The sequence below is a fragment of the Hippopotamus amphibius genome, chromosome 14 (genome assembly GCF_030028045.1).
Source record: "Hippopotamus amphibius kiboko isolate mHipAmp2 chromosome 14, mHipAmp2.hap2, whole genome shotgun sequence".
Classification (NCBI taxonomy): Eukaryota; Metazoa; Chordata; class Mammalia; order Artiodactyla; family Hippopotamidae; genus Hippopotamus; species Hippopotamus amphibius.
The window spans coordinates 9,198,458-9,222,394 of NC_080199.1; the positions used below are offsets into that span (position 1 = coordinate 9,198,458).

The 23,937-nt window shown below is 39.8% G+C and overlaps 1 protein-coding gene across 2 annotated transcripts in view; it reads left to right on the forward strand.

The window, feature by feature from the left end:
• FGF14 (fibroblast growth factor 14) overlaps positions 1-23,937 on the forward strand; it is a 602,112-nt gene that overhangs the window by 398,287 nt on the left and 179,888 nt on the right. The gene's annotated exons all lie outside the window — the stretch shown is intronic.

Consider the following 23,937-nt stretch of genomic DNA (forward strand, 5'->3'; position numbering starts at 1 on the left):
CTTTTTCATATTCTTTCCCATTCTGGTTTATCACAGGATAGTGAGTATAGTTCCCTGTGCTATACAGTAGGACCTGTTTGTTTATCCATTCTGTATATAATAGTTTGCATCTGCTAATCCCAAACTCCCAATCCATCCCTTCCCACCCCCTCCCCCTTCTCAATCACACATCTGTTCTCTATGTCTGTGAGCCTATTTCTGCTTTGTAGATAAGTTCATTTGTGTCATATTTGAGATTCCACATAAAAGTGATATCATATGGTGTTTGTCTTTCTGTGTCTGACTTACTTCACTTAGTATGATAATCTGTAGGTCCATCCATGTTGCTGCAAATGCCATTGTTTCTTTCTTTTTACGGTTGTGTAGTATTCCATTGTGTATATGCACCACATCTTGATCCATTCATCTGTCCGTGGACATTTAGGTGGCTTCCATGTCCTGGATGTTGTGAACAGTGCTGCTATGAACATAGGGGTGCATGTATCTTTTTGAAGTATAGTTTTGTCCATGTATATTCCCAGGAGTGGGATTGCTGGATAATATGGTAGTTCTAGTTTTAGTTTTTTGAGGAACCTTCTTACTGTTTTCCATAGGGGGTTGCACCAATTTACATTCCCACCAACAGTGTGGGAGGGTTCCCTTTTCTTCACACCCTTCCCAGCATTTATTTGTAGATATTTTGAATGATGACCATTCTGACCCATGTGAGGTGGTACCTCGTTGTAATTTTGATTTGCATTTCTCTAATAATTAGCAATGTTGAGCATCTTTTCATGTGCCTGTTGGCCATCTGTATGTCTTGGATAGATATGTTTTACATATTGGAAACCTACTTAACTTTCAAAGCAGAGCTCAACTTTTTCCTCCTATTTAGCATATATGAACATTCCAGTCAGAAATAACTCCTTTCTCTTTCTGCTCTTGTGCCATTTTAAGTCACCATTTCTTTTTACTATGCAGATCTTTTCTCCCATTAGCTTGAAAACAAACTCCTTACAGCAAGAACTATGTCTATTTAATCTCATAATTGAACATGTTTTTTTTTTTTTTTTTTTTTTTTTTTTATTTTTGGGGGTACACCAGGTTCAATCAACTGTTTTTATACACATATCCCCATATTCCCTCCCTTCCTTGACGCCCCCCCCTCGAGTCCCCCCCACCCTCCCTGCCCCAGTCCTCTAAGGCATCTTCCATCCTTGAGTTGGGCTCCCTTTGTTATACAACAACTTCCCACTGACTATTTTACAGTTGGTAGTATATATATGTCTGTGCTACTCTCTCGCTTCTTCTCAGTTTCCCCTTCACCCCCCGCCCCCTCCCATACCTCGAGTTCTCCAGTCCGTTCTCTGTATCTGCTTCCTTGTTCTTGTCACTGAGTTCATCAGTACCATTTTTAGATTCCGTATATGTGAGTTAGCATACAATATTTGTCCTTCTCTTTCTGACTTACTTCACTATGTATGACAGATTGTAGTTCTATCCACCTCATTACATATAGCTCCATCTCATCCCTTTTTATAGCTGAGTAATATTCCATCGTATATATATGCCACATCTTCTGTATCCATTCATTTGTTGATGGGCATTTAGGTTGCTTCCATGTCCTGGCTATTGTAAAGAGTGCTGCAATAAACATTATGGTACAAGTTTCTTTTGGGATTATGGTTTTCTTTGGGTATATGCCCAGGAGTGGGATGACTGGATCATATGGTAGTTCTATTTGTAGTTTTTTAAGGAACCTCCAAATTGTTTTCCATAGTGGCTGTACCAACTTACAGTCCCACCAACAGTGCAGGAGAGTTCCCTTTTCTCCACACCCTCTCCAACATTTGTTGTTTCCAGACTTTGTGATGATGGCCATTCTGACTGGTGTGAGGTGATACCTCATTGTGGCTTTGACTTGCATTTCTCTGATGATGAGTGATGTTGAGCATCTTTTCATGTGTTTGTTGGCCATCTGTATGTCTTCTTTGGAGAAATGTCTATTTAGGTCTTCTGCCCATTTGTGGATTGGGTTATTTGCTTTTTTGGTATGAAGTTGCATGAGCTGCTTGTATATTTTGGAGGTTAATCCTTTGTCCGTTGTTTCATAGGCAATTATTTTTTCCCATTCTGAGGGTTGCCTTTTAGTCTTGTTTATGGTTTCTTTTGCTGTGCAAAAGCTTTTAAGTTTCATGAGGTCCCATGTGTTTATTCTTGATTTGATTTCCATGATTCTAGGAGGTGGGTCAAAAAGGATGTTGCTTTGATGTATGTCAAAGAGTGTTCTGCCTATGTTTTCCTCTAGGAGTTTGATGGTGTCTGGCCTTACATGTAGGTCTTTAATCCATTTGGAGTTTATTTTTGTGTATGGTGTTAGGAAGTGTTCTAATTTCATTCTTTTACATGTTGCTGTCCAATTTTCCCAGCACCACTTATTGAAGAGGCTGTCTTTTTTCCATTGTATACTCGTGCCTCCTTTGTCAAAGATAAGGTGCCCATATGTGTTTGGGCTTACTTCTGAGTTCTCTATTCTATTCCATTGATCTTCCTTTCTATTTTTGTGCCAGTACCATACTGTCTTGATCACTATGGCCTTGTAGTACAGTTTGAAGTCAGGAAGCCTGATTCCACCAACTCCATTTTTCCTTCTCAAGATTGCTTTGGCTATTCGGGGTCTTTTGCGTTTCCATACAAATCGTAAGATTTCTTGCTCTAGTTCTGTGAAAAATGCCATTGGTAATTTGATCGGGATTGCATTGAATCTGTAAATTGCTTTGGGTAGTACAGTCATTTTCACGATGTTGATTCTTCCAATCCAGGAACATGGTATGTCCCTCCATCTGTTTGTGTCATCTTTGATTTCTTTCATCAATGTCTTAAAGTTTTCTGCATACAGATCTTTTGCCTCCTTAGGCAGGTTTATGCCTAGGTATTTGATTCTTTTGGTTGCAATGGTGAATGGGAGAGTTTCCTTAATTTCTCTTTCTGCTCTTCCGTTGTTAGTGTATAGGAATGCAAGAGATTTCTGTGCGTTAATTTTGTATCCTGCTACTTTACTAAACTCATCAATTAGTGCTAGCAGTTTTCTGGTAGAGTCTTTTGGGTTTTCTATATATAATATCATGTCATCTGCAAAGAGTGACAATTTTACTTCTTCTTTTCCAATTTGGATTCCTTTAATTTCTTTTTCTTCTCTGATTGCTGTGGCTAACACTTCCAAAACTATGTTGAATAACAGTGGTGAGAGTGGACACCCTTGTCTTGTTCCTGTTCTTAGAGGGAATTCTTCCAGTTTTTCTCCATTGAGAACAATGTTGGCTTTTGGTTTGTCATATATGGCTTTTATGATGTTGAGGTAATTTCCTTCTATGCCCATTTTCTGGAGAGCTTTTATCATAAATGGATGTTGAACTTTGTCAAAAGCTTTTTCTGCATCTATTGAAATGATCATATGGTTTTTATCCTTCAATTTGTTGATATGATGTATCACGTTGATTGATTTGCGTATATTGAAGAATCCTTGCATCCCAGGGATAAACACCACTTGATCGTGGTGTATGATTTTTTTAATGTGCTGTTGCAGTCTGTTAGCTAGTATTTTGTTGAGGATTTTTGCATCTATATTCATCAGTGATATTGGTCTGTAGTTTTCTTTCTTTGTGACATCTTTGCCTGGTTTTGGTATCAGGGTGATGGTAGCCTCGTAGAATGAGTTTGGGAGTGCTCCGCCTTCTGCAATATTTTGGAAGAGTTTGAGAAGGATAGGTGTTAACTCTTCTCGAAATGTTTGATAGAATTCGCCTGTAAATCCATCTGGTCCTGGGCTTTTGTGTGTTGGGAGATTTTTAATCACTGCCTCAATTTCTGTACTTGTGATTGGTCTGTTCATGGTTTCTATTTCTTCCTGGTTCAGTCTTGGAAGATTGTATTTTTCTAAGAATGTATCCATTTCTTCCAGGTTATCCAATTGATTGGCATATAGTTGCTTGTAGTAGTCTCTCATGATGTTTTGTATTTCTGAGGTGTCCGTTGTGACTTCTCCTTTTTCATTTCTAATTCTGTTGATTTGCATCTTCTCCCTTTTTATCTTGATGAGTCTGGCTAATGGTTTATCAATTTTGTTCATCTTCTCAAAGAACCAGCTTTTAGTTTTATTTATTTTTCTTATGGTTTCTTTCCTTTCTTTTTCATTTATTTCTGCTCTGATCTTTATGATTTCTTTCCTTCTGCTCACTTTGGGGTTTCTTTGTTCTTCTTTCTCTAGTTGTTTTAGGTGCAAGGTTAGGTTGTTTATTCGATCATTTTCTTGTTTCTTAAGGTAGGACTGTATTGCTATAAACTTCCCTCTTAGAACTGCTTTTGCTGCGTCCCATAGGTTTTGGGTTGTTGTGTTTTCGTTGTCATTTGTTTCTAGATACTTTTTGATTTCCTCTTTGATTTCTGTAGTGATTCCTTGGTTGTTTAAGAGTGAATTGTTTAGCCTCCATGTGTTTGTATTTTTTGCAGTTTTTTTCCTGTAATTGATATCTAGTCTCATGGCGTTGTGGTCTGAGAAGATGCTTGATATGATTTCAATTTTCTTGAATTTGCTGAGGTTTGATTTGTGACCCAAGATGTGATCTATCCTGGAAAATGTTCCGTGTGCACTTGAGAAGAAAGTGTAGTCTGTCGTTTTTGGATGGAATGTCCTATAAATATCAATTAAGTCGAGATGGTCTAATGTGTCATTTAAAGCTTGTGTGTCTTTATTGATTTTCTGTTTGGATGATCTGTCCATTGATGTAAGTGGGGTGTTCAAGTCTCCCACTATTATTGTGTTACTGTTGATGTCCCCTTTTATAGCTGTTAGCATTTGCCTTATGTATTGAGGTGCTCCTATATTGGGGGCATAGATATTTACCATTGTGATATGTTCTTCTTGGATGGATCCCTTGATCATTATGTAGTGCCCTTCCTTGTCTCTTGTAATAGTCTTTACTTTCAAGTCTAATTTGTCTGATATGAGTATTGCTACTCCAGCTTTCTTTTGACTTCCATTTGCATGGAATATCTTTTTCCAACCCTTCACTTTCAGTCTATATGTATCCCTTGGTCTGAAGTGGGTTTCTTGTAGGCAGCATATAGAAGGGTCTTGTTTTTGTATCCATTCAGCCACTCTGTGTCTTTTGCTTGGAGCATTTAATCCATTTACATTTAAAGTGATTATTGACATGTGTGTTCCAATTACCATTTTCTTAATTGTTTTGGGTTTGTATCTGTAGGTGTTTTCCTTTCCTTGTGTTTCCTACTTAGAGAAGTTCCTTTAGCACTTGTTGTAAGGCTGGTTTGGTGGTGCTGAATTCTCTTAACTTTTGCTTATCTGGAAAGCTTTTGACTTCTCCCTCAAATCTGAATGAGATTCTTGCTGGGTAGAGTATTCTTGGCTGTAGGTTTCTCTCTTTCAGGACTTTCAGTATATCCTGCCATTCCCTTCTGGCCTGCAGAGTTTCTGTAGAAAGGTCAGCTGTTATCCTGATGGGTTTTCCCTTATATGTTGTTTGTTGCTTTTCTCTTGCTGCTTTTAATATTTTTTCTTTGTGTTTAATTGTCGTTAGTTTGATTAATATGTGTCTTGGTGTATTTCTCCTTGGGTTTATTCTGTATGGGACTCTCTGTGCTTCTTGGACTTGGTGAATTATTTCCTTTCCCATGTTGGGGAAGTTTTCCACTATAACCTCTTCAAATATTTTCTCAGACCCTTTCTTGTTTTCTTCTTCTTCTGGGATGCCTATAATTCGAATGTTGGTACGTTTAAGGTTATCACTGAGGTCTCTGAAGCTGTCTTCTAGTCTTTTTATTTTTTTTTTTTCCTGCTCTGTGGCGTTTATTTCTCCCATTCTATCTTCCAACTCACTTATTCGTTCTTCTGCCTCAGTCATTCTGCTGGTTAGAGCATCTAGAGTATTTTTAATTTCAGTTATTTTGTTATCCATTGCTGTTTGTTTTTCTGAGTTCTTATGAACTGTTTCTTGTACTTTCTCTAATTTGTTATCGAGATTTTGTATCATTTTAACTATCATTACTCTAAATTCTTTTTCAGGCATTTTTCCTATTTCCTCCTCATTTATTTGGTCTTGTGGGTTTTTTTCCTGCTCCTTTGCCTGCATGGTGTTTCTTTGTTTCCTCATGGTTGTCCAAGCTTTTGGGGTTGCTTGTCCTGGTGATAGAGGTGTTTACAGAAGACTGTCCAAGCCTCAGACTAATGTCCAAGTATTGGATTAAACGAATATTCAGTCTAGGAAACACATACATGTATAAGACACACAATTACTGAATCCGTTAGTACATAAGGCTCTAGAGAGACCTGACAGAACCCCAGTGTGCTATCAGATATTCAAAGAGAAACCCAGCAGAAATTGACAATTGGAACAGAACAAATCAGAGACAAAAGCAAAAGCAAACAAACAACAAATAACACCCTACACATACAAACATCAATCCAGGGAGATTTTGTAAGCTAGGATCAAATATAGAAATGAGCTGGAGTACCACCAGAGAGAATGGAGATTCTCAGAATGTAATTAGACAACTGTACTAAGAACTAAGATAAAGACAAAAACCTAATATTAATACCAAGGCAGTGCATCATCTGGAGAATAGAGCAAGGAGTCTGAGCAGACCAATAGTGTTGCTTATAAGTATGTTAATATAAAATACACTTAAAATGGCTGGAAGAAAGGGGAACAGTAGAGCGTAATGTGGTTGGAAATATGCAAAGAAAAAGAAAGGAATAGAAGTGTATAAAAGAAAGGGATGAAAGGAAAGTATGAAAGATATTTTGTCCGTACTACCAAAAACTTAGCTAGATATAGAAGTATATAAAAAGGCAAAAAAAAAAAAAAAAAAAGAATAAAAAATATCCTTAAAAAATTATGTTGTAAAACTTGTAGATCCCTTAGGGCTAAGATCGTATTTAGTAAATCAAAAAAAAAAAAGAGGGAGAGAGAAAGAAAAAAAAAAAAAAAAAAAATCCAGAACTGATCCCGGAATGGACCAGTTCAATAGGTATTGATACTACTATTTTTGTTTCCTTAGCGTCTCAGCTGTAAGTGTCCTTCTCCTTGCCTTTGGTTTCCTTTATTGTTCGTCTGTAAGCCTCGGTGTGTGGAGAGGGAGAGGGTACAATAGTGGCTCCTTCTCCTGGGAGTGAGTGAGCAGTGGCGCACTGTTGTTTCAGTCAGGCTTGGAGGTGCCTGTTGCAGAGGGACGCTGGTGGCTCAGGCGTACACCGAAAGTCTTAGAGTTGGGCCTCTCTCGGGGTTTTTTCTTTTTGATGCTGTTTTTTTTTTTTTTTCTCTCGGCAGCCTCCCTGCTGCTGGCGTTGCAAGGAGTTTTAATCTAGCCCCGCCCGAGTGCCTGAGGGTGCTTGTTATCCCTGAGCTCCTTAGGGCCTGCAGGGCGTCTCTCCACTGCCTGTTGCAGAGGCGCGGAAAGAGAGGGAGAGGCTATGCGCGCGGCTCCTCCCCCGCGCCCGGGAGCCTGCAGCCTCCAGCCGCCATCATGGCCGGGCAGCTCTCAGGGACCGACACTCCTCTCCGCGGACCTCCTCCCTCCTGTCCTCTCGGTCCGTCACCCTACCGGCAACAATGTTTCTCCCCCTGAACCAGCTCTCCGGTTCCCACGCTCCCGCTCCTGGACCCTCCGTTCAGCCGCGGATCGATGTCTGGGTCCGGGAACGCTGAGCTGCGCTGCGGACCCTCCGTATGTTTCTCACTCCCTCCCGTCTGCCACCGCTCCGCCGCTTCACCCTCTTTGAGCCCTCGTAGATGCCTCCCTACCGGCTATGTCGGGCTCCCCGCTGCCCTTTCTGGTGTCCGAGGCCGTCTGCTGGTGTTCAGCTGGTTCTCTGTGGGAATGACTGCGTCCTTCCGTGCATTCCCAATGCATCTGTGGAGAGGGATGCACTCCACGTCTCTCTACTTCGCCGCCATCTTTTTCCCCTGCTTAGCTATTAACCTGAACATGTTTTTAAAGTTGAATTGGGCATTCAAAAACAAAACCTGCTGAGAGCAAAGACATTGCTTAACTAGCTTTTCCTTTTGAATTACAAGGTATTTTGAGGTTTTGACAGAATAAAAAGATATCACTGAGAGGCTGGGTCCTGTGACCCTAAGTTGTTTGACATCACTAGATTGACAGTTACTCAAATTTTAATTTAGTATTTCTCGAGCACCTCACTCTAGGTGTAGTGTTTACAGATAAGATTTTGAAAAAGTCAGTAAAAAGAACCTACTGCTGGAGGTTCTGATGGAGAAGATGAAAATGGTACAAATCAACATTAGTGATTACAATATTCCCATCCCGGGAGTTCCTGAGTCAAGCTCCTCTAAGGATAGCTAGATAATGTTATAATAATTATTATATAATGTTATGTTGTTATAATGTTATATGATGTATAAAGATAATATAATGTTATTTACACCTAGAAGATACCTAAGTGTGTCAGTTAGGATATATTCAGCTACAAGTAACTTAATCTATAAGTATGTGCTTTTTTTTTAAATTGGAATGTCTGGAGGGAGATCATTTTAGGCTTGTTCAGTGGCTTCATCAATGACTTAGAAACTCGGGTTTTTCTGTCCTTATTGGGCACCTTATAGCCACAAGATGACTTCCAGAGCTGCAGGCATCTCTTTCTTATACCAGTGTCCCAAACAGAAAGGAAGGGGCCAGGCAAAATGAGTTGTCATTTTATCAGGGAGGAAAAACACAAAAGTCTTTCTTAGCATCCCTCCCATCACACCTCCATCCTCCCCACCAGAAAACTTCCCTTGATACCATATTGGCCAAGAGCTGAATCCCGCACAGCTGCACACGTCTCCAAGCAAAGCTGGGGAAATGAGTTTCTATAAAAGGGACGGGGGCTAGCCACAGTTGGCTCAGAGCAGTTGTGTTTCATTCCTTAAGTTTAAGCAAAAGGTCGCCACAGTGAGCACAGTCAGCATTCCCTTGACGAAAATTGATAGGATGCTGTTTGGTGAAAACGTGTGTCTGCCGCACCAAGCAATTAAAAATCTTTTGCTAGCTCTTCTCTAGATCTTTTAAGATACTTAAACATTCTTCTGGGGGAAATTTTAGGCATTTGGGGAATTGCATGAGCTTTTTAAATCCCCATGATACAATAACTAAAGAACATGAAGTTTTAAGCACCAGTGTGCCTTTCCTGAATTTCTTTTCTTTTTACTTTTCAGCACTTACCAAATTAATAATATTTGAAAATGGCATTCGTTTGCTAAATAGTACCCAAGTGGCCCCAAAGAGCTACTAATGCATGCAGTCCCTCAGGTTTCTGCTGACCTACAATTGAGCAGCTGTGACAGGCATGGGAGAAGAATATTAAAGAAGCTTTGCAGATAGACAGACTGATAACTAGGACTCATCAAAGTGTGTCATCATGGAAGTCCACATTGGGCAGTGATTACATCAGGAAATAGAGCAGAATTCTGAACTCTTACTAGGAACGTTTCCTGGAAGAGGAAAATGTGGGGCCACCTTCTCAATTTATGGCCAGAATTCAATCTCAATATGAGATCCATGGGCCATTTCACAGAGGGGAAAACTGAGGCTCAGAAACATTTTGTTTTAGATTATAAGGTTTAATATTAAGTTACAATAAAAAGTAATCCAAATGAAAAACTATTACAAATAATAGTGGAATTAAGTTAAGCCCTTGGTTACAAAATTAATATATAAAATCATCATTTTTCATATATTAAAATAAAAATGCCTTAATAGTAAAAAAAGATTTCCTTTTCAATAACAATATGACTAGAATATATTTAGAAATAAATTTATTAGCTGTGATAGATCCGTGTGAAGAATCTTTGCAATTCTACTCATGGACAGAAGAAAGGACTTGTATAAATGTAAAGATAGACTAGATTTACTATATTCTTTACATCAGTGTAAGATAGTGAAACTACTGATGAGGTAGGAACAGTGCCATTATTTTGTGTCCTTCATATAATTCCTGTAACAGCCCCCTTCCCCACCCCAACACACACACAAAAGGAAAAGGACATCAATCTTCTCTCTTTCATGTGTCTTCAGATTCTTGCAATTGAGACCATCCTGTCATTTAAACTGGACTTAGTGTATAGAATACTGAATCCAAAAAAAAAAAAAAAAAAAAAAAAAGGCCTGTTGCAAAGTTGGAGGAAGGTTATGTTTGTATTTCAAAACTTCAGGGCATATTAAAGCTGGTATAGGTCTTATTCTAGAAATGTTTGGTGATTGGATTAATTATAAGGACTTTTGCAGATGTGAAAATTCTGTTTCAAACTTCTCTTATTTCTTCTATTTTTTTTCTTCCTTTTTTTTCTTAATAAAAGAGAAAAACCCTGTAACTTTTCCTTCTTTGTCATTAACAAGGCTTGTGCTTTGGGAACTCATTTAATATCATTACTAATGACTCATTCTATATCTATATTTGTGATTAAGCTGGCTTCATTAGAGAAGTCTAGAAGTCTGTCCCTTTGACGGTGAAAATGTTATGAAGCTATATCAAACACGTCATCTTCTCTCTTCCCCTCTCTCTTTCTCTCTCTCAGACACACACACACACACACACACACACACACACACATACACACACACACACACATTTCTCTTTCTCAGTCATTCCTATAGAATTGTTTAACAACACTAAATTTCAATGTGTGTTTCGCATTCTATATACTGGGGAATTAAACTGACATACTTTTAAATTCATTTTGATGGCTAATAAATTGACTGATAATAAAAATAAACTTCAATAGTAATATGTAATGTACCTCTCCAAAGATACATGTCTTTGCTTCCTCCTGACTTTCACTATACATCTTTGGTAAAGTTTAGGATACATAAAAGACCTCTTGAATACAACTCTCAGAGTTGACAAAGGATAAAATTGTATTGGAATTGCATGCTAAAGGCCTACTTGGACATCATTGCCTCTCAACAAAATTTCCCTCTCTTTAAAAGTGACGCTTTAAGGTTGTATTTGAATTAATATCCATTAATTGCCCTGGAAGAATTGTCCTATTTTAAAAAGTCTTTTTTCTACCCTTAAATTGCCAAATTATTGCCTTTTACATAATACTTTTATTTTGGGGGACAACTCACTTTAAAGAAATATTTATTTCTAGGATTACTTTATTAGAAAATATCAGCATTGTTATTAAAAACTGGAAATTAAAGAGTTCTTCCTCTAGATATATAATAATTTCACTATGTTCAATATAGAACAATGTCTTTAAAAGCAAGCTCTCTAGATAATATAATAGTATTTTATCAACCATAAATGACAACATTATGCTGTTTAAGGAAAGTAATATATAGAATAGATTTTTTTATCAGATCTGTGTTTTGTATGAGTGCAGCTATGTTGACATGATAGGCTATTAATTCTTATTTCTAAGGTACAGCTGTTTGCTTTTTAGGGCAATGAATGGAACTCAAACTAGAATAAACATTCTGTATGAAACATTATATGTATTAAAAAGACAGGATTTTAAAACACAAAAATTAAAATTTAAGCTAAGTATCCAAAATGTATAGTCCAACCATCTCTAAAAGATCCATTCTAAGTTATCATTCTGAATTTCGGAGCGCTGAAGATGATGAAATCCATCCCCAGGTCCCAGTCATTTTCAGGCACTTTCTAATTGGCACCTGCCACGGGCTGAGCCAATCATCCAAACACCTGAGTGACTAAGAGGTAAAAACAAAATCAGACCTCCCCAAGAGGTAGCTGTGATGTGGTAAAAAGTTCATTCATTCATTTATTCAATGAACGTTGACTACACAGCTAGTTTGCAAGATTCTTGAGGATTAAGGAAGGCTTTCTTAGAGGGAGCAATGCCCTTGAAATTGAGTAAAGGGCCACTGAGCCTAAAAGAGACAGAAGGGGAGTGGAGGAGAGGGGAGGGGAGGGGAGGGCAGGGGAGGGGAAGGATCATGGCTGTTATGGATGGATTCCAGGGAACTGGGGCACCATCTTTGTAGGTGATTGGAAACTATTGAAGCTCTTAAAGCAATTTGATGGAGTAAAATTTGCATTTTAGAAAATTCACTTTTTTAGTCCTGTAGATGATGAGCTGGGGGCGGGAAGGACAGGTGGTCCATAAGGGTGACAGGAAATCTGTTAGCAGTCTCTTTCATTAAACACCACTTAGACCAGGAGTCAGCAAAAATTTTGTGTAAAAGGCCAGAGTGAATATGTTAGGCTTTGTGGTCCCTGTGGTCTCATTGTAACTGCTCCACTCTGTGCTGTAACGTAAAAGCAGCCTTAGGTAATATATAAACAAATGGGCATGGCTGTGTTCCAATAAAACTTTATTTATAAAAACAGACATCAGGCTAGGTTTGACCTAGGGGTCATAGTTTGTCAGTCGCTGAGTCAGACTGTCAAATTATACATTAGAGATTAAAAATTGATTGCCATATTAAAACTTGCTATTTACAACCATGCAGCATTTTTCATACTAGCCAAAAAGTAGAAGCAACCCACGTGCCTACTGGTGGATGAAGGGATAAACAAAATGTGATGTATACATACAATGGAATATTATTCAGTCTTGAAAGAAGTTCTGACATACCCTACAGCAAGGATGAAATGGATGGCCCCTGAGGACATCATGCTAAACAAAATAAGCCAGTCACAAAAGAACAAATACCATGTGATTCCACTCATATGAGGTACCCAAGAGTAGTCAAATTCATGGAGAGTAGAGTGGTGTTTGCCAGGGTCTGAGAGGAGAGGCAGATGGGGGTTATTGTTTAATGGGTCCAGAGTTTAAGTTTTATAAGGTGAAAAAGTTCTAAAAATGGATGGTGGTGATGTTTGGATAACAATGTTAGTGTACTTAATGCAGTTGAACTGTATACTTAGATACGGTTTAAATGGTAAATTTTATGTTATGTATATTTTACCACAATTTAAAAACTGAATGAAAGAGCAAAAAGCCATTCACTATTGCTCTCTTCCAATTCCACTTTATAATGGTTGTTAGACTTATTGTCCACATACAGTTATTGCAGGAGATTGAGTAAAACCTATACCATGGTCATGGTGTCAGGGGACTGTGACACAGAAGTAGGGTCCCAGAGTCCCAGGCTCTACTTATAACAGTTTGATGTTTTCTGCAGGTAACAGGAACTCTGAATCAAACTGGCTTAAGCAATAAGAAAATGTATTCTTAAATATTGCAGTAAGTCCAAAGGAAACACAGTATTTTTTGATAACTCAGTTCAACTGTGACCTCAAATTACATTGTTCAGAACTGCCCGTTTCTCTGTTCTGCCATCTGTGGAGTTGGTTTCCTCCTCAGGCTGGTAGCAAAGTGATTACAGCAGTTCCTGGTACCATAGACAAAAATACTTCTAGAGAAAAAATGAGATTGTCTCTTCCAGGGACTACTTCTTAGGAATGAAAACCCCAAAGTCCCCCGAGTTTATTGGCCAGAAGTAGGTCACATGGCTGATGCTAAATTTAGCTCTTGTGCAGTCATTGGATTGACCTTGGATCAATTGCATGGAGTCTCATTTCTGAATCTGGGGGATGGGGTCATTTCCCGAGGCACTTGGCTGCCTGAGTTAAGGTAGATATCTGAACAAACCTGGATTTGGTTTAGGGAGGAAGGAATGTAGTTTGTGGAGAGTGAGGTTTACATATTAGGGAGACAAGAAATAATAGACACATACTTTGGAGAGTAGTAAGAGTCACTTTGGATATATGTTGTGTGTCAGACAGTTTAAGAGGATCTCTGCCGTTACCTCATTTAACCTTGAGTAAATTGCATGGGGTAGAAATCCTTTCTCTTTTTTTTTTTGATTTGTTGTTGTTGTTTAAAGACTCATCCTTTTGACTCCAAAACCTCTGCTCTTTCTACTAGGTGGTGCTGTCTTTGAAAATGTATAAGTATACTTCACAGTTGAAAAGCATTCAATCTTTCCCACAACCATAATTGTCAGGTAGATATCAATATCATCTTTACCATTTATAAGGGAGGACACTGAGAGATTCGGGGAGCTTAAGCCAATGGCTCAAATTCACACAACTGGTGAGTGGCAGAGGCTGTGTTCAGACCCAGTCTCTTACTCCAGAGCAGTGCTTCCTAACCTTGGTACCACTGACCTTCTTCACCGTGGAAGGCTGTTACAGAATGTGTGGCAGCATCCCTGCCTCCTACCTGCTAGATGCCAGTACCACCTCTCCTTCCGTTGTGACAATAATGTCTCCAGATATTCCCAAATGTCCCTGGAGGCGCAAAATAATGCAGTGTTGAGAACCACGGGGCTATACCCATGTCTTTCCACCATGCTGCTTTTATTTTCATTCCCAAAGCAATTCATAATCTAGTAGATGGCAGCAGACATGTGGAGGGCATTGTATTGAGGGTCAGTATGGAACTCAGAAGGGTAGAACTTAGTGGTTTTAAGAGCATAGATTTTCTAGTTAGACTGCCAAGGCTCAAGATTCAGATTCAGCATTTAGTAGCTGTTATCCATAGACTGTCTATTAATTTTCCATGCCTCACTTTCCTCATCTGTAAAATGGGAATCATAATAATACCTACTCGACACAAAGTAAATACCCTGATTATGGCAAGTTGCACTCCTCTGCTATGCAGGGAAGAAAGTAGTGAGTAAGAGGCTTTCTATTTTGAGGCCACTGCCTGATTTCCATTCGCTTTGCAGGCTGATTTCCATTATGCTTGCCCTGAGGGCTGGAGCTTATGTTTCTGGCCTGATTACAGAAGGAATAGCTGTTTTATACGGGTAGTTTTTGGATGGAGATTAAATAAACACCTTACCTGATTATACAAGTGTAGCAAAGGCTTTTTGCTCTAGTCTGCCCTGAGAGAGTCCTAGAAACACAGACATCAGGGTAGGCATTTTTGGCAATTTGCAAGTTTAGATACTTCCTCTACAGACAGATGGCCAAGATCAGAGAGGACTGTTGTCTAGGGTGGCAGAGCTGCTTCATGGGAACCCAGGGACTCAAGCCACTGCTGGCCAGTTTAGTGTGTTTCTCATGCCAATTTTCAACATCTTCTTGGCGACAGATCTTCTGTAGATGCGTAAGATATACTTGAGAGTGTTGATGACTGACTGTTCTGCAGCTAATAGATATGTTCTGTAAATTAAAAAAAAAAATCGAAAGAGAACCATATTTGTAAATGTAAATATTTATATCTTAATAATCTTTGGGTTTCCAAGAGTGACAGTGATTTTTTTTCTAAAGTTTATTTTGTTATTTTTCCAGAATAGTTGCCAGTGTTACTCTCTAAGGAAATAAAGAGCAGGCATTTCCTGAGACACTGAACAGGTTTTCCCCTAGTCACTGTGTGATGATAGCTGGAGTAACAGTGTCCACTGCTGGCAAATCTGATAATTGCACCATATTTTTGCATAGAGCTATTCTATGCGAGGAATAACATGTTACTTTCACCAGGATGCATTTTCAGGTAAGGGTTTTAAGGCATATATCCTGAATGGATATCACTGCGGTTTAAAAGGTATGTTAGTTTTCTACTAGGCCAATCATTAATTAATGATTTGCCTCTATAAATCTAAGGATCAACAGTTTACCTCTATAAATCTAAGAATACAACTTAGTAACAATTCCTATTTTAAGATAGTTGAGGTTTAATATATTAAAAGAGTAGAAAATGTAATTTTCATGAAGAAGTTTGTACTTAGTGGTATCAAATAAGTTAATTATCATCTTATAGTAATGCAAATGAATTGTTTTTTTATTATTTCAAGCAAATAATTCATCAGAAATTTACCTGGGTTTATTCTCTTCTGGACATTCATCATAGGTCTGGAAGAGGAAGAGTAGAAGATTATTAGGATGGGTTTCTTTTTTCTTAATTTATTCAAAATATTTAAGGACAAATCAGTTTGTTAAACCTTTGAAACACAATATGTAATCTAAGAATTTAATTTATTTAACTGGACAGTTGGATAAAAGCCTGACTAGAAATGGCCTCTTTTCCAAGATTTCTATGTGCATTAGAAAGGCTTCTTGGGATTTCAGTGCCAAAAACAGGCAGCAGAGGGCCCAGTAAATTGTAACTCTGAAAAGATTTGTTTGAAACTGAGGACAGATTTTTGCTCTTCTTTAATATTTCCCCTTAAAATTTGTATTTATATATGGTAAAAGCTAGAGAATGGATGGATTCATCGATCAATTGATTGATTTCTGCCACAGGAAAAGAAAAGCATTAACATGCATGGATAAAATGGTCTTATCACGTTGGTAGAATTTATGGAAATCAATAAATAGTGATTTATTCCAGTGGGAGAAATCTAGCTTGGATAGCTAAGAGCTAGTGTAGAATTTCAGTGTTTATTAGCTTTGGGATTGGCCAGCCTCAGCTATCACAGGGAGCATTGCACCCTTTGACACAACTATGCATATTGATGCAGATTTCTAAGTTACCTGGAAATGCTGCAGCCCTGTCCCCTGCTTTGGATGGAGCCCAGATTTTTGAGATATGAAGCTGTCGGCCTCTGGAAACCAGGACTGGGTAGGCGGTTAGCATCAATCTCTCCACAGCTTTACTGCTTCCAGTTCACGAGGTTCCCTCCTGACTCTCAAGGTCGCACTTGACCTGCAGGATCAGGCGGCACCCCCTTTCTGAGTCTTCCAGGTGACTTCTCCTGGAAGTCTTATCTCCCCAAGGACTTCATCTGTTCTTACCATATTCTGTCTCCAGTTTCTGTTCTCCAGATTCTCCCACATGCAGATTTTGTTTGCTGTATTTCATATGCATTTATTCATTGATTCATTCAACAAATCTTTTTTGAATTTGACTCTATGTCAGGTGCTGGGAACAGAGCAATGAACAAGACCCGCAGGCCTCTCCTCTCGTGGAGGGAGAAACAACTCGAGTGTGTAAAGACAAAAATTGGGACGAGTTATCACACTGAGAAAAGATCTCCGCGGATGAAATTTAATGAGATCTAAAGAGCTCGGGTAGTTACTTGAGGTTGGCAGTTACTTTAGGTCCCTGGGCAGGAAGAGCCCTCTGAGCAGGTGATATTTGGATGGAAACCTGGATGACAAGAAAGGTCAGACCCTTCCAAGTATTTCAGGTAGAAAAAAGGCAATTTATTCCATAGCCTGAAGCTTTGTGCATTGTAAGAGTAGAAAGGAGGCCACTGTATCTCTCTGTACGGCTTCCCAGTTCACCTTGGAGAGGACAGGTGAGCACAAGGAGTAGTTTTTTCATTCATCTCCCACTGGAGAATCATGGCTCCCTCGAATGCCTGTGTCTCCCCGCACACTCCCAGAGGAAGAGGAGACCTCGTTTCACTTTCCCAATCACCCTTTTACATCACCCTTCTGCACTTTTTTTTTTTTTTTTGTCCGCACCATGTGGCATGCGGGATCTTAGTTCCCCAACCAGGGATTGAACCCATGCCCCCTGCAGTGGAAGCACGGAATCTTAACCACTGGACGATCAAGGAAGTTTCCCCTTCTGCACTTTAAATCCTGTACGTGAAAGCCTGCTTATCTAGGTGTGCTGATTGTCGAGTTTCTTGCTAGCCCACCCAAAGCACAGACAGTGCCTGGAAGGACTTGAATCGAGATCATTCAAAGTAATGATCGGGACTTCCCTGGTGATGCAGTGGTTAAGAATCCGCCTGCCAATGCAGGGGACACGGGTTCGATCCCTGGTCCGGAAAGATCCCACATGCCCCAGAGCAACTAAGCCCGTGAGCCACAACTCCTGAGCCCATGTGCCAAAACTCCTGAGCCCATGTGCTGCAACTACTGAAGCCTGCGCACCTAGAGCCCGTGCTCTGCAACAAGAGAAGCCACTGCAGTGAAGGGCCTGCACACTGCAACGAAGAGTAACCCCTGCTTGCCACAACTAGAGAAAGCCCGTGCGCAGCAATGAAGACCCAACACAGCCAATACATACATACATACATACATACATACATAAATTTATTATAAAAAAAAAAGTAATGATCATTCTCTGCAGGTCCAGAGAGCTTAAGCGACTTGGACAAGGCCATTTTGTTAATTTCAGGGGGGAAAAGAACCCAGGAATTCCACATCCCATTCCAGAGCTCTTTGAGTTACCTTGTTCTTTCTGCTATAATACATCCCTCTGCAATGTTCCGTTTCTCCCCACCCACTACCTTTTACCCCCTCCTCTTGGAGCTCGTGGTTCTTTCACTTCCTGACCCTTCCCTTCATACTGTTTTCTTTCAAAGCATGCCAGCTCTTTGCCCCATTTCCATCAAACAGGAGCATCTGGTGGCCTTTGGACCCAATAGCTTTTATCCCCCATAAAATAGATTGAATACAAACAGTAAAGCTATACATCCATTGAATTCTCCTCCACTGAGATCATTTCAGGTGGATAATGCAGTTGCATAAAAATGACTGACATTTGCAGTCTACGAATCTGGAATAAAAATGGAAGACTGTTCCATCAGTGCATGAGGAGGAGATTTTTACAAAGCCTTGTTACTCAACATGCAAAGCCAGCCAGGACCAGTGGTGTATGTAAGTGTCCTGGGTTAACTCCCAGGGGCCTTCCTGGCCGAATTCTAACTTCCACACTCAGCCTTTCTAAAGGTCAGAGTTGGGCTTACAGTATGAGATAATGTACAGAAAGGATGCGCTTTCACTCTTGGGATCATGGAAAGTCAGACAAAAGTAAAGGAGGGGGTGGACTGAGAGGGCTTAGGAAGCTGGCTACAGCTTCGAGCCATTTCTAATCATTGTTCAATGAGCCTGTGTACTGGTGCTGTTAATAACTCTAAAGCCTTTTCCAGGAGGGCTGGAGAAGACCTGTCACCAACACTCAGAGTAAGAGGTCAAGGTCAGAGGTCTGTGAAACGTACAGAATGGTGTCGGGCAGTTATTTCTCTGGAACTAGAAAGCATAACTCGGGAAAAGTTAAAGGTTGGTGGAGAATCTGAAACTCATCAGACTTTGTTCATTCATCACACACTCAGTGTTCACCCATGGCCTTACCAGGCAGCCCTCATTACTGCAGACGGGCCAGCTCTAAGGCAGGCTTGCTCAGCCTCAGCACTGTTCCCGTTCTGGGTGGATAAGTCGTTGTTGTGGGAAGTCGTGTGCGATGTCTAGCAGCACTCCTGCCTCTACCCATTAGGTGCTCAGAGCCCCTGTCCCTCCTGGCTGTGACAACTAAAAACGTCTCCAGGCTTCATCATATGAGCCCAGAGCAGGGGTGGGGGGCGGGGGGGGGGGGGGCAAAATCCTCCTAGTGGAGAACCACTGGCTCCTGGGTAAAGGTATTCCTCTTTCTCAAGTGGATAGTTCTTATTCATTATTTATGTCCTATCTAATTCTAGAAAAGGATTTGCAGAAGCTTATGGGGAATAAAAACCCAATTTGGCATATTTGTTAGTTTAATGACCAACAAATAATATATAGTGATGAGGAAGAAAGTCATACCAGAAATTTAGGCTGAAGATAGCAATTATATTTAAAGAATATATTTAGCTTTGAGATACCAAGGGGACAAATTTAAAAGGAAAATAAGTTACCTAATTTTTATTGACAGGTGAAAGGAAAAAATCAATACTAATTTTATTTGAATGAGGTTTTCTTTCTGGCCTTGACTTTATTAGGAGAAGTATACCATGGTGTTATTTTAGTAGCAATTTGTATTAGGAACTAAATGAATATTCTTCTCATGTTCCTATTCAGTATGAACCCAAGAGATAAGAGCATAGGGAATAATTGTAAACATTAATTTCGCAAAGACATTCTTCAGCAGATGTTCATCATAATTAATTTTAACAGTGCTTGACTAAGAAAAATAATTCCTGGTAAATACACATGATGGGCCTCTCTCTGTGCCAGGGAACTTCATCGCTGTGCGTTCAGCAAATGGCTAAAAGTGGTCTCTGGTCATGTGGGGGTGGTACTCTCTGTGCATAGATGGGTTTAGTTTCCAAGACCAGACTGCAAAGTCACAAATGAAAACTTGATGATTTGCCTGTTCTAACACCCATGGAAGTCAACACAGCAACACCTTGTTGGCAGGACCAGTGAATGACCTGGCCTCAGTGGCACTTGTTGAAACCCTGTATAAAGCGATCCCCTGGTCTAAGCAGGGTCACAGGTGTGAAGGCCAGCCTTGTTGATTTCAGAGGTTTTCCATTTAAAAGAAGAGTGAGTTTATTTTCAAATAGTGTATTCATTGTCTAGGGCTACCATAACAAAGTACCACAGGCTGGGTGGCTTAAACCACAGAAATTTATCTTCTCATAGTTCTGGAGGCTGGGAATTCAAGGTCAAGATGTTGTCACATTTGGTTTCTCCTGAGGCCTGTCTCCTTGGCTTGAAAGTGCCCACCCTCTAGCTGTGTCTTCACGTGGTCTTTCCCCTGTGCACACATCCCTGGTGTCTCTCTTTTTGTCCAAATTTTCTCTTTTTATAAGGACACCAGTCAGATTGGATTAGGACCCACCTCAAGGGCCTCATTTTAATTTAATCCCCTCTGTGAAGGTTCTGTCTCCAAATACAATCACGTTCTGAGATGCTGGGTGTTAGGATTTCAGCGTATGAATTTGGGGAGAACACAATTCAGCCCATGACAAAGAGCTGGTGTATTAATGTTGTATAAGTGAGGAATTATTTGTTATCTTCAGTTGGTTCCATTAATTCATACAAAGGGTTAGATGCAAAGTGAGAAATTGATCCACAGTGATGGTGGGTCTCAAATCTTCTCAAGCATCTCTCAGGGCTGAAGAAGGCTTGGAGGTGCTGTGACAAATTTAAGGGCCATCCTTTCAAGCAAAGGGTGTTTGTATTTCCAGCTGTAAAAAAAGTCTTCATCCTGCTGGTGTTCCAGGGACCCCCATCCCCACCCCTTTAATATGACCTTTCTGAGCTGATTTATTCTTATATCCTCACTGATTTTCCTGTCTCAAAAAAGAATATGCATTTGCAAACATCCCATGGAAAGTAAATTAAGGCTCTGTAGCAACTATTTCAGATATCTGTTCTGGGAGTATTCTTTCATTCAATCAATCAATCATTTATTTATTTATTTTTTTGTCAGCATGATTTTTATCCCTTTGTAGATATTTTTATTGCCAATTTTTGGTTTGTGTGTGGGGGGTGTATGTGTGTGTAAATCATGTTTTTTATTTTAATTTAAAGAGTTCAGGATATTTTTAGGCATGTATCTCTCTTAGTTACTTTTCCCTGGAACCTGGTGAACCTATTTCATGCTCTCAGCTTTCCCTCTTCCCTTCCCTTTTAGGAATGTGTTCTCTCACTATATCTTCAATGATTGCTTCTTCTTTGATTGTTCTGGTTTCTTCTTCAGAAACATAATTCTTGGGCTGAATCTCTGTTATTGGTTTTCCATAGCTATCATATTCTTCTTTAATTACTGTATTTTGTTGATGGTAAGAAGCACGATATTTTATGTCCAACTAAGGAAGACAAAAAGCTGCCAATTTAACTATGACATGATGCCATAATTACAGTCCTGTGAAGTCGGTAAGTTGATCACACCAGCTTCTTTGTTGTCTTGACATTCATTTATTCTTCCAACAAATATTAGCAACTGTCTCTTGCATGTGCTAAGTACTGGGGAGACAGTGGTAAACAAACAACATGACCCACATTGTCCTGGAAGATAGGAAATATAAAACGGGAGAACTACAGGAAGAGAGCAGAAAAGGATAGATGTCTCCTGCTGATTTGGCAAGGTGGCCCTAGGGTCTGGAGCTTTTGAGTCCAACACTAATTAAAATATTTTATCCCATGATTTCCACAGCCAGTTGAATTGCCAGCATTTTGCCATCCACAGTGGTCTGCCTCTCATATCGAGAAAGATGATACTGGAGACTGGTGTCACTGACTTGGGTTCTGGATATTGTTGTGACTGTATTACTGAGCACGGTGTCAGGGAATGGGACAAGGCCTGAACCAGGGCCTTCAGGGCCCCTGGGGGCAAGAGGCAGGATTAGTGCATCCCTTGAAACTCAACTCTTCTCAGTAAATTGCTACTAGAACTGACCTTCCAAGCACCTTGAAGTTCTTTTCGTTCAGTTACCACATAAATTCTCATAACCTTCATGGTGTGGGCACTAAGAAACAGCTTTGAGCTGGTCTCAGGAGACTCAGATGCTGTCACCCTGCAGCATACTCACTTCCTCAATTAGGGACTGGAAGGGAGGGCTTCTCCTTTGCAAGGCTGTCTCAGGATTAGGAGATAATGTATGCTAAGCGTCTGCTTCTGAGCCCGGCACTCAATAAATATTAGTTTATGCAGGATGTTTGAGGGAGTGAATTTAATGCTTTTTTCAGATTAACTTCTCATGGCAGCTAGATGGCAACTTAGAAGCCCCATGAGGAAGAGATACTTTGCCGGACATCTGCACGGCTTTCGGGTTTTGTGTATCTGTGTGTGTTGGGGTTGTGCTCGGGGGCAGCTTGGGTATCAGGACCAAGAAGCACTGGACTTCTTGTTGGTAGGGGGGCCTGGTTAGTGAGCACTCATCAGCGGGTATCAGGGGACCAAGTGGCTTCTCGAGGTGGCTCTGAAGGCGTTGAAAGGAACATCCTGGTCTCATATCAACTCGGTCACAATTTGCCTAAACCAGGTTGTAAAAAGTGAGGAGCTTCCCATTATCATTTCAATTTTCATAGGAAATGTTTTATTAAAATATGTTCTTGGAAATACGTTGCCTTTTCTTTTCTTCTCTTTGACTTCATTATACTGTATCTATGGCTCCATAATGTCCTTTTGTATCTCACTCAGTCTAAAGCAAAAGCTAGAACAGAGTTTCCCTTGTCACAGTTTGGACTGTGGGACTATCCAACCACCTGACAGTCCGCCACAGGAGGACATTATATTCCCCCAATCTTCGCCCCTGTCAGAGGGTCTTTCATGGAGATAGTGGTGTAGAGGGTGGGCAGTGTGGTCTTCCAGACACATAGTTATTCACAAGATTGCTGCTAGGGTCCTTTGAGTAGGTGCTTTTGCTGTTGTTATTTGTTTTCTTCTAACAGAACTTTATTGAAGTATAACATACACAAAGTAAAATGCAGATGCTGTAGTGGTGCAGCTTAATGAATTTGGGCAAATGTGCATATCCCTATCATTATTATCAAGGCAAAGAATATTTCAAGCACCCCAGAAAATTCCCTCTTGTCCTTTCCAATCAACCCCCTGCCTCAGAGACAGACTCTTCTGATGTCTCTAGATAACACTGTCCACTTTTTAAATGGAGTCGTGATTGTACTTGTTTGTGTCTGGCTTCTTTAAGTGTTTGATATCATCTTTTTGTGGTTTATTTGTTTTTGTGTGTACCGGTGATTTGGGGTTCTTTTTACCTGGGGAGGAGTCCTTCGGTGGGTGTGTGAATACACCACAGTTTGTTTTCCGTTCTCCTGTGGATGGGCTTTTGGATTGTTTCCTTCTGTTGTGTTTTGAAGGACCAGCTGCCATCACGTACCCACTGCAGCTTGGAGACTGCTTTCTGCTGTTGCATGGACCACGTTTATTTATTTATCAAATCAAGGCTTCTGTCTTGTGATCACTGACTTATTCAAGGGCTACTTCCTTGCCTTGGTGATGAAACAAATTAAAAGTTTGAAACTTACAAGTACTTAAAATTTTTGTCTTCCTTTTGCTACTAGAAAAGTCATCCCTTGAGAATATTAACCAAGTTGGATATGGAAGTTTATAGTTTCATGCTCTGCTGACAGTTATAATCCAAAGTAAATTACTTGTGAAATTAAAATACGTTCTCTACTCTGAGTCATAGTTGTAGAAACCAAAAAACTGTATGTACGTAGTATGCATATTTATACCTATGCATAAGTACCTAATAGCAATAATAACACAGACTAATATTCACTTACTTCAATTTTAGAGAAGATTAGAATAGTATGTGAAATTAGAATCGTAAACT